Here is a 9,215-nt window from a genome sequence, read left to right as displayed (position 1 = left end):
TTGGATTGGGAGTGCGACTGTTGACCATCTCTATGTGCCCTGCGAATGGCTGGCAACCAGTTCAGGGTGGACGCTACCTCCTGCCTGGTGACAGCTGGGATTGTGTCCAGCACTCCCGCGACCCTCGTGAGGATAAACGGCTCCGAAAAAGGATGAATGGATGAATTTAGTGCACTAAACTGTTTCAATGTTGGATTTCAAACTCAAATTAACAAATTCCGCTGTGGGCTATGTGACGACTGCCTTGTATCGCTTGTGGTTCTTTAGAGAACGCAATTAAGCAAAAGCCAAGACTGTTGTCTGTTGGTCGAATTTAATTGGATTTAAACCTAATGGAGAATGAAAGAGATTCATAATTAAAGGAATAATACATGACATAAAATTGTTGTCATCCTTCAAAAAATCAATGTGAACAGTGTTTGCATTCCACTAGTGTGTTCTACTTGAATTGAATAAAACTAAAACTGGGTTTGTTTATTTTTTTCAAAGCACTGACTGGACAACTGACAGTTGTCATTAATTTAAATATTTTTTCTTTTATCTGCTATAGTCTCAATTTTAAAAACATATTGCAGACAGCTGTGTCAAAGAACCGATGGTACAGATGACATAATTGTGACACATAAATTAACATGTTCAGGGCATGAAAATAATAATTATTCATAGCTGCTCACAATTTGAAGTGTACTTACTGTCGCGGCCCATCGGAACGGGAGTAGGACCCAAATGCAGGGCTCGGATGATGCAAGGTAGTTCGGGAGAAACGTTTATTATTCCGTGGTCGGGGATCAAGCAGGCAGTTAGGTGCAGCAGCAGTAGTTGGGACGTCGGGCGAAGAGAGCAGGTCAGCGGGCAGGCAGGAGTCGGTACACGGGAGAACGATCAAAGCAGGCAGAAGTGTCAAAGGAGTCAGGCTTACGGGGTCGGTCGGAGAACAGGCGGAGGTCGGTACACACGGGTTGACTATCAGGGATACGGGAGTACTCGAACGGGGCATGAAGCTCAACGATCTGGCCCCGACCAGTCGTCATCGGGGTCATATAAATACACATGGTAATCAGGCCGCATGAGGCACAGGTGTGCGCCTCCCAATCAGCGCAACCGCGCGGGTACCCGCACATCCCGGGCTGGAGTGGCAGGATCATGACACTTACTAAGTGGAACAATTTTTCACTCTGATCGTCATGCAAAGTGATCCCAGACAGCAGATCAACAGTAAAACCCAACTAGCATCTCCTAGTGCTGATTGTAGTCGTGCCCCAAATGTCCCTGCAACTTTTTAAAAATCGCCACACCACTAGCATCGCTGCTTTACTTCTTCTGAGTTCAATGGTTGGCTTCTGATCTAGCGTGGAAGAGAGAGAGCGGAACATTTTCATAAATCGTCACGCCTCTTAGTTACGTTACTTAGCTCTACTAAAACATTTGCAAAGGGCTAATTTTTATTTTCACTTGCTAAAACCTATGATATTTAGTGTTTGACCAGCTAGCTAAACTGGTAAATTACCACACTTTTTTTTGTCAGATTGGTAGTGACAGATGAAGTATGATGTTGTTGTCTTTAATGAGCGACTTGCAAGCTATGCAGGTTGCCAAACTTTTTTTTTTTTACTGTATTGACAACATACATAATTCTTGAATCCAATTTGTGTCAAATTTGGAGGTCCTTCCATCGTTGAGAATGAAGACTGCATTGCCAGATTGGCGGAAATAACCACTAAAAATGTTTCTTGACTTGTCCAGTTATGCACTTCAAGTTAAAGTCAAGTGAAGACTTTCAGAAGTATTTGTCAAGCAATTCACAAATCATAAAACTGACAACTCGGGTCAACTTGAGTCAAAGGACTTAACTTGAGTTGCGAGTCCTTTGACTCGAGACCCCTCGTTTTATTTCAATATTTTGAATGATTAATAAAGACAATACTGAACAGTTGGGGGGGGGGGGGGAAGTAACTTGAAGTGAAATAGCGTGTAGTGTTTCACATTTGGCCACGACTCTGTCCTTATCTCTGTAGTGTCCCCTCATGTCCACATCACAAATGATATTTCTACCCCTTTTAATTTACCCTTGCCAACATGTATCTAAAGCTCTTACAATATAATAACCACCTGAACCTCACAGCAAAAATAATATTGGTGCAATACACTACACAGGGGCGTGTGCAGAGATTTTGGAGGGCAGGTGTGCGATACCTGTATTGGGTTACCTAAAAATTTTGACTAGACTAGCGAGTGAAAAAAAAGGATCCTTACCAGAAGGGCAATGCCTGTCCAAATGGGACACTTTTTTTCCCCACCGAGGGCAAAAGGAAGCATGACTTTGACTCTTTCTGTGCATGCCCCTGACACTACATGAAGTCTCCACCTGCTATCTTAAAGTGCCAAAGGGTCAAGTGCCATCCCAATAAACATTCTAAAATAGATGTTGAAATTAAAAATACATATAACATTATTCACTTCAATGTCTATACGAAAAAATAAAGCGCGCGCAAAGTTACGGAAGTGTCATTTGACATCCAAGTGGTCACCATATTGGCTGCATCTACTGTCCGTGATGTCCCCCTGGACATTCGACAATGAAAACACGCTGTGGCCCCTACTATGGGACCCCCCCCTTCAGACACGGAAGGTCTTTTCGAAGAAGAGAACATCTCACAATCGAGTCAAGTGTCCGGGGCAATATTACCCTCTTGTTTCTAGCCATATTTAGATGATATGCAGATTACTACTAACTAACAACAGACTCCCTGACAGTATGTATGAGCCAGCCAAGCCAAAGCAGTACTTGTCAGCGAGGCACGGCTTGGCCGGCGGCTCGTCCGCCCATCTACTATGAGTCACGGAACCTCTTTTCAAAGAAGAGAACATCTCACAATTGAGTGAAGTGTCCGGGGCAATATTACCCGATTGTTTTGAGCAATATTTAGATGATATGCGGATCACTTCTAACTAACAACAGACTCCCAGGCAGTATGTATGAGCCAGCCTGGCCGAAGGCGTGCTCATCTGCAAGGCACGACACGGAAGCCTTCGCCGGCGTGCCAGACGCGGAAGCCGTCCGATGCACACATCGGACATATTTAGCACCACTGTAATACGTACGCAGATCTTTTGTTACGTTTTGAGAGACGGATTACGTGGTCCCCCCCAAACTATTATTTTTTTTAGTAGCTGTATACACACGTTCCTGTCATTTGGAACCCACGAAGCTCTCATCCTTTGCACCTGTGCAATCAATTTTTCATGACGAACCTGGTCTCTTGCAAACTTATGAAGGGTAAATCCATCCTCCCAAGTGTTCGAGCAATATCCAGCAATGCAACGAGCTGATATTTTGGCTAACACGAAGGACCAATGAGCTACCTTCCTGGAGGTAAAACTAATAGAAACAAATGAGTCCACTTGACCGCGTTACTGCCTCCAACCTCACTTCCTGCTTTTTGTCCAAAAGACATCCCTCGAGAGGATTTTCATGGCGGGAGTTACAAAAAGCCATCTATGTAAAAATCATGTTTTGTGGTGAAAAAACGGATGGGTCCCTACCGGCTGCTGTCTTTTCATTAATAACAAACTAAAAATCATCCATTTCATGATAGTGGCAACATTTGTTATTAAAACAAACTATAGAAAAATGTTTGTGTGATGATGTTCTGCATTATTTTTACAATCTTTTTGTAATTACAAGAGTAGTAGTCTACTAAAAAAAAAAAAAAAGTAGCTGCAGGTCTATTTATTATTGCAGCCAGTTCCCCCCAGCCATCCCCCCCCTCTCTCTCTCTGTCCCTCCCTCCCTCCCTCTCCACCCCCCTCTCTCTCACTCATTCAGTGTGGACGGGGAGGCGTGCAGTGGAACTTCCGCACATCATTTTCACGCGCGACTCCAAATGCGCAACGGGCGACCACAGGCGGCCGGGGGATCAACTGATGGGATCGTGGCACCTTAAAAGGCGACGGAAGAACGTTTGACAGCTTCAGCGCAGTTCCCGAGCAGCAAAAATATAATATCATAATAATGCTGGTGTCTGGATACCCACATCTCTTTGCCTAACTCCCAGGTTCAAGGTGAAAGTTCCCACGCGTTTGTTATCCCAAAGGGAGAGGAAAAAAAAAAAACTTCATTTGGCGTAGAGAGATGGCCCTGTGGGGACTTTATCTGCTTCATCTCACAGTTTATGGTAAGTGCACTGGACTCACTAAAATTCATTATATTTAGCTGTAATGCGGGTTGAATAAATACTGGGCTTAAAAAAACACCAAAATCTAAATTATTTACCATTATTTATTCATTTCTATCTCTATTTGTCAATATATCTTTGTATTTTTTCAAATTTTTACTTAAAACTGCAGCATTCTGACATGTAAGTGCTTTTATCGACTCCCCCTGTTTTATTGTTGTTACTTAGTGGTAATTATTTATGCTTTGCTGAGCTGTTTATTCCGATAAAGGAAAATCCCCATGCAGCTTTAAAGCGACACCTGCTCTTCATGTAATTGAAATGAGAACTATAGATTTTCAGGGGGGCGGCAGCAGTCCTTACTTAGTGTTGTGTCTCATTACTTTTAAGTGTGTCCATGTCGTACATGCAATAAATAATTAAATGGCAAGTCAGACGTGCATGTGTTTAGTAAGATAAGCCGCTTTTGAAAGGGTGAACAACCTGAGGCAAGTGTGCCACGTGTTGCCTCACCGTGACATTCAAAAAACTCATTTAACGCACATATAAACAGAATACATACTATAATCATAAACATTTTGCATGATTTTTTTCATCAATTTAGTAAGGACACAGTTGAGCGATGCATTTGATTCATCCCTCTGTCCATCCTTTTTAAGAGCACTTGCTCTAAAAAGGCTGTGGGTAAACTGATGCTTATCTCAGCTACTTTTGGCCGAGAGGCGGGGTACGCCCTGTGATTGCCAACCAATCACAGGGCATGTACTGAAACCCTTCTGTCTCTTATCAAATCTGCGCATTCATGCTTGAATCGTAATATTTACAGTCTCATTGAGACTTATTCCTTGATACTGATTAGGTTATCTGTCAAAATCAACTTGCAGACTAAAGACTAAATCCCGCAAACGTCCAAAATAAAATTTAATTCGGCATTCAAGTTGACTGGAACTCCAAGTGTGGTAGTAGACATTGATCAAGTGAAGGGTCAACTCCTGTATTGTGCTCGACGGAGAGTTCAGGCTGCATTACTGTTGCCGAGGCTTTTTTAAAAATGAAGCTGATCCCCCGGCAAGCAGTCGGATCTTATCGACGTGATAAATGTGTGCCGATGCGTGGCTTGACTAATCTGCACAGAAGCTGTAAATTATATGGAATTTAGCGCAATCCCGTTGAGTGTTTGATTGTTTTAGGCCAGATATGGCGTTTCCTGGAGATCGCAACTGAATTTTGCAAAAAGTCGACACCTTACAACCAAATCCCATCAAGAAGTTAACTGATTTGGCTGCTTAAATATTTGAATCATTGAGAATTTCGTGGAATTGATTGCTCATTACCTGTCTACAATTAACATTTAGCAAAGCTATATTCTCGAAACAGAAATGGAACTGGAAATGGAATGTATCATTCTCTAATCATAAATACTATTTTCTGGTTTTGCAATGAGGACACTTCTAGATTTATTGTTTTTGGATTACTTAATTGTGTCACATTGATATGGTGGCTGTAAACCTCAGTCAGACTGCACAACTTTATGTCCACTAGTGTCTGAAAAATAACAGAAATAAAAAATGACAGAATAAAATATCAGCACAGCGTGATACAGTATGTACAATGTCGAACTTTATTGTCACTGTTAGAGGAACAATGAGACATCTTACAAATTGTAGCATTGAGTAAAATAGAAATATTAGCATGGGTTCACATAATTTTTCTTATTTGCTAATGAGCACCAAAGGTTATTTGCTTGGTGTTCATTTTTTTTCATGACCCACCATAGAAACATGTCTTATCCACTTACTTATTTTCTGTCCAAATTAAGCAATAAAACTTACCTTTTAACAATTTTTGCTTCATTTTAGTTTTTTTTTTTTTGAATCGCGTTAGTTTGAGATAGTTGACAGAGAGGCCCTGTGGCTCAGTGGTTAGAGCACTGGTTTGGTAAACCAGGGGTTGTGGGTTTGTATCCCACTTGGGCCTCCTCTCCCTGATAAGGCTTGCGTCAGGAAGGGCATCCGGTGTAAAAATTTTGCCAAACATATATATGCGTTCATCTGAGATGATACGCTGTAGTGACGCCGAAAGAAACACACACAGTTTGAGATGGTTGACAGCTGGTGAACACCTTGTACATACATTTGGACACATTGTATATTGTTGCATACCTTGTATTGTGTTTATACGAGTCCACACTCTTGGGAGGAAGATGACGGGGCTGTGGGGATTCAGAGGGGCACCATCAAGGTGTTTCGCACAGGGTGCCTTTCAAGCTAGCACCAGCTCTGACTTGCAGCATGAGAGCGTGCAATTGACCAATTTGGCACAGTTCTCTAGGGCAAAGGTCAACTATCTTATTTTCCACCATGACAGCGGCCCTCAGCTGGTGTCGCTACTTGTGGTTTTCTTGTGCATGACAGGTTCAAAGCTGAGTTCAACTAAGCTGAGAAAAGAACAAATAAGTTCATGAAGTGATTTCATTCAGTATGTTCACTTAAAAGGTTGGTTTAGTTGAATGAGTTGTTTTTGAACAATGCTATTCAAGCCCTATCAACCATTGCAACACCCGCAAAATAAACAAATAAAATGCTTGACAGTATGCCAATGTACGGTGATCCATTGAAAATGGTGCACTTTTAACATTTCTAGTGCACATGACTTAAGTGCATGCTTGAATATAAGCACACAATTATTTTAAAAGCACTTGTTTATAGAACAAACAATTGCATATGCAGAGCAGACACACAGTTAGGTGATTCTGGGTTTGAATGTGTGGAATTTCTCCAAACATTTGTGTTTTTTTCCCCTCCCAGTTAATTGAATTCTTTTTGCTTCCAGGGATGTTCGATTTGTTGAAGACTTAAAATCACAGGCATCAAATTCAAGGGCCACGGGCTGTATCCGGCCCTCATCATCATTTTATGTGGCCTGCAAAAGATAGCCATATTTTTTTCCTTGACTTCTGTTTGAAACCAGTTATCACTCATAAAAAAGATAATGATCAAATGCAGGGGAAATTATGTCGTGATTAGAGAACACATTGGAAACTATTAAGCAGTGGAACATCCTTGCATTCTAGTCACACAACTAATCCATCAATAGACACGGCGTAGCTCTAACTCTACTTCTGGAAAGCAGATGGCATGGCTGTTTTATTTGAAATGCAATCAAATCTATTCCGATTTACACAAGAGATACACTTTTTTTTGCATTTTCTTCCCTTACGGTACCAACTACTACGATCTTAAAACCCAGAAACCCAGAACTCCCTCCCTCTCTACAGCCGCTTACTCCAGCTCTTCCGAGGTGATCCCGAATTGAACAGGCATCTTCCCCTACCATCGTAGCCAAATCATCACCAGATGGTGATTAGATGACAGCTCTGACCATCTCTTCAGCCAAGTGTCCAAGACATATGACCGTAAGTCAGAGGACATGACCGCAAAGTCAATCATCGAATGGCGACCTAGGATATCCTGGTGCCAAGCTCACATGTAGACAACCTTATGCTTAAACATGGTGTTCATTATGGACAATACAGGGTGAGCACAGAAATCCAGCAACAGAACACCACTCGTGTTCTGATCACAGGGGGTGGTGGGTGGTGGTCGCTCCTCCCAGTCACGCCACGTCTCACTGTTATTGCCCATGTAATCAGTCCCCCAGCAGAATGGTGGAGTCCTCAGTAGGAGCAGTCCCCAGCATCTGGTCCAAGTACTCCAAAACGAGTGGGTATTCTGATTTGCTGTTTGGTGCCTAGGCACACACAACAGTCAGGACCCCCACCCCCCACCCACCATCCACCAGGGTGAACCTCAACGTACAGGCGCCGAGCCGGAGGGTCGGGGGGGGGGTAGTTGGGGTCAATAAGTATACAAACACCTGTTTGACATCTCTCACTATGGGCAACTCCACAGTCCAACCCCTCTTAAGAGGACTGGTATCAGAGGTAGGAGGCAGGGTACACCCTGAACTGGTTGCCAGCCAATCGCTGGGAACACGGAGACAGACAACAATCGGACTCACAATCATACCTTGAGGTGATTTAGATTGTCCAATTAATGTTAATGTTTTTGGGGTGTCGGAGGAAACCAGAGTGCACAGAGAAACCCCCCGCATGCACAGGGAGAACAAACACCACAGAGGCAGGGCTGGGATTTGAACCTGGTCCTCAGAACTGTGAGGCCAAGGATCTAATCAGTATTGGCACGTACCGCCGTATTTAATTTTATTTTCAAAATTATTTTATTTTGTTTTATTTATATATTTGATCTATCCTTCATTTACAAAACAAAATTCCATATCACGACCGTGTGATTGTTTTGACAAAAGTATTCTGATACAAATAATAATTTTCCCAGTAGGCCTAATCACTGTTGCCAATTATGTACTGTATTACAAAAGAAGCACCAAAGACAACATTCACTCCCATTTACAGTTTCCTTGAATACGCACAGAAACAGCTAAAGCCTATGTAGAAAGACTTGGTCAGCAAGAAAGAGAGAGGGCTTTGGGTTCACCTCTTTGCCCCACCTGCACCGTCGACCTTCCTGCAATACCACGAGTCTTACTGCAATATCGTGAGCTTCCGTACAATATCGCAATAACTATCACACCATCACATTAATACCATGACAAAAATGAATCATGAGATATCCATCATGCTACATCCCTAGTGTTTGGTTGTATGTGCCTTGTGACTGACTGGCAACCAGTCCATAGGTGTACGCTGCCTCTTGCTCCAAATCACATGGGAGAGGTTCCACTTACCTATCGCACTTATAAGGACAAAAGCTATTGAAAACGGGTGGATGGATAGATGATATACGGTACTCTATTACTTCAGGACGTCAAGGCAGTGAATGTATTGGGAAAAAAAAAGTGAGTTTAGTCATACCCCGTTAAATTATCATTGCACATTGCCAGATTTCCCTCATTTCTATGTGCATTTTTATGCGCTACGTTGTAAAGTGTACTGTATCGCCATGTGAGTCTCTAGTCGATCCTAAGCCAAACTCTATTTTTCGACTTCATGGCTTTGACATT

The sequence above is a fragment of the Syngnathoides biaculeatus genome, chromosome 11, assembly GCF_019802595.1.
Source record: "Syngnathoides biaculeatus isolate LvHL_M chromosome 11, ASM1980259v1, whole genome shotgun sequence".
In the NCBI taxonomy this organism is placed as follows: domain Eukaryota; kingdom Metazoa; phylum Chordata; class Actinopteri; order Syngnathiformes; family Syngnathidae; genus Syngnathoides; species Syngnathoides biaculeatus.
This window is presented reverse-complemented; position numbering follows the sequence as displayed.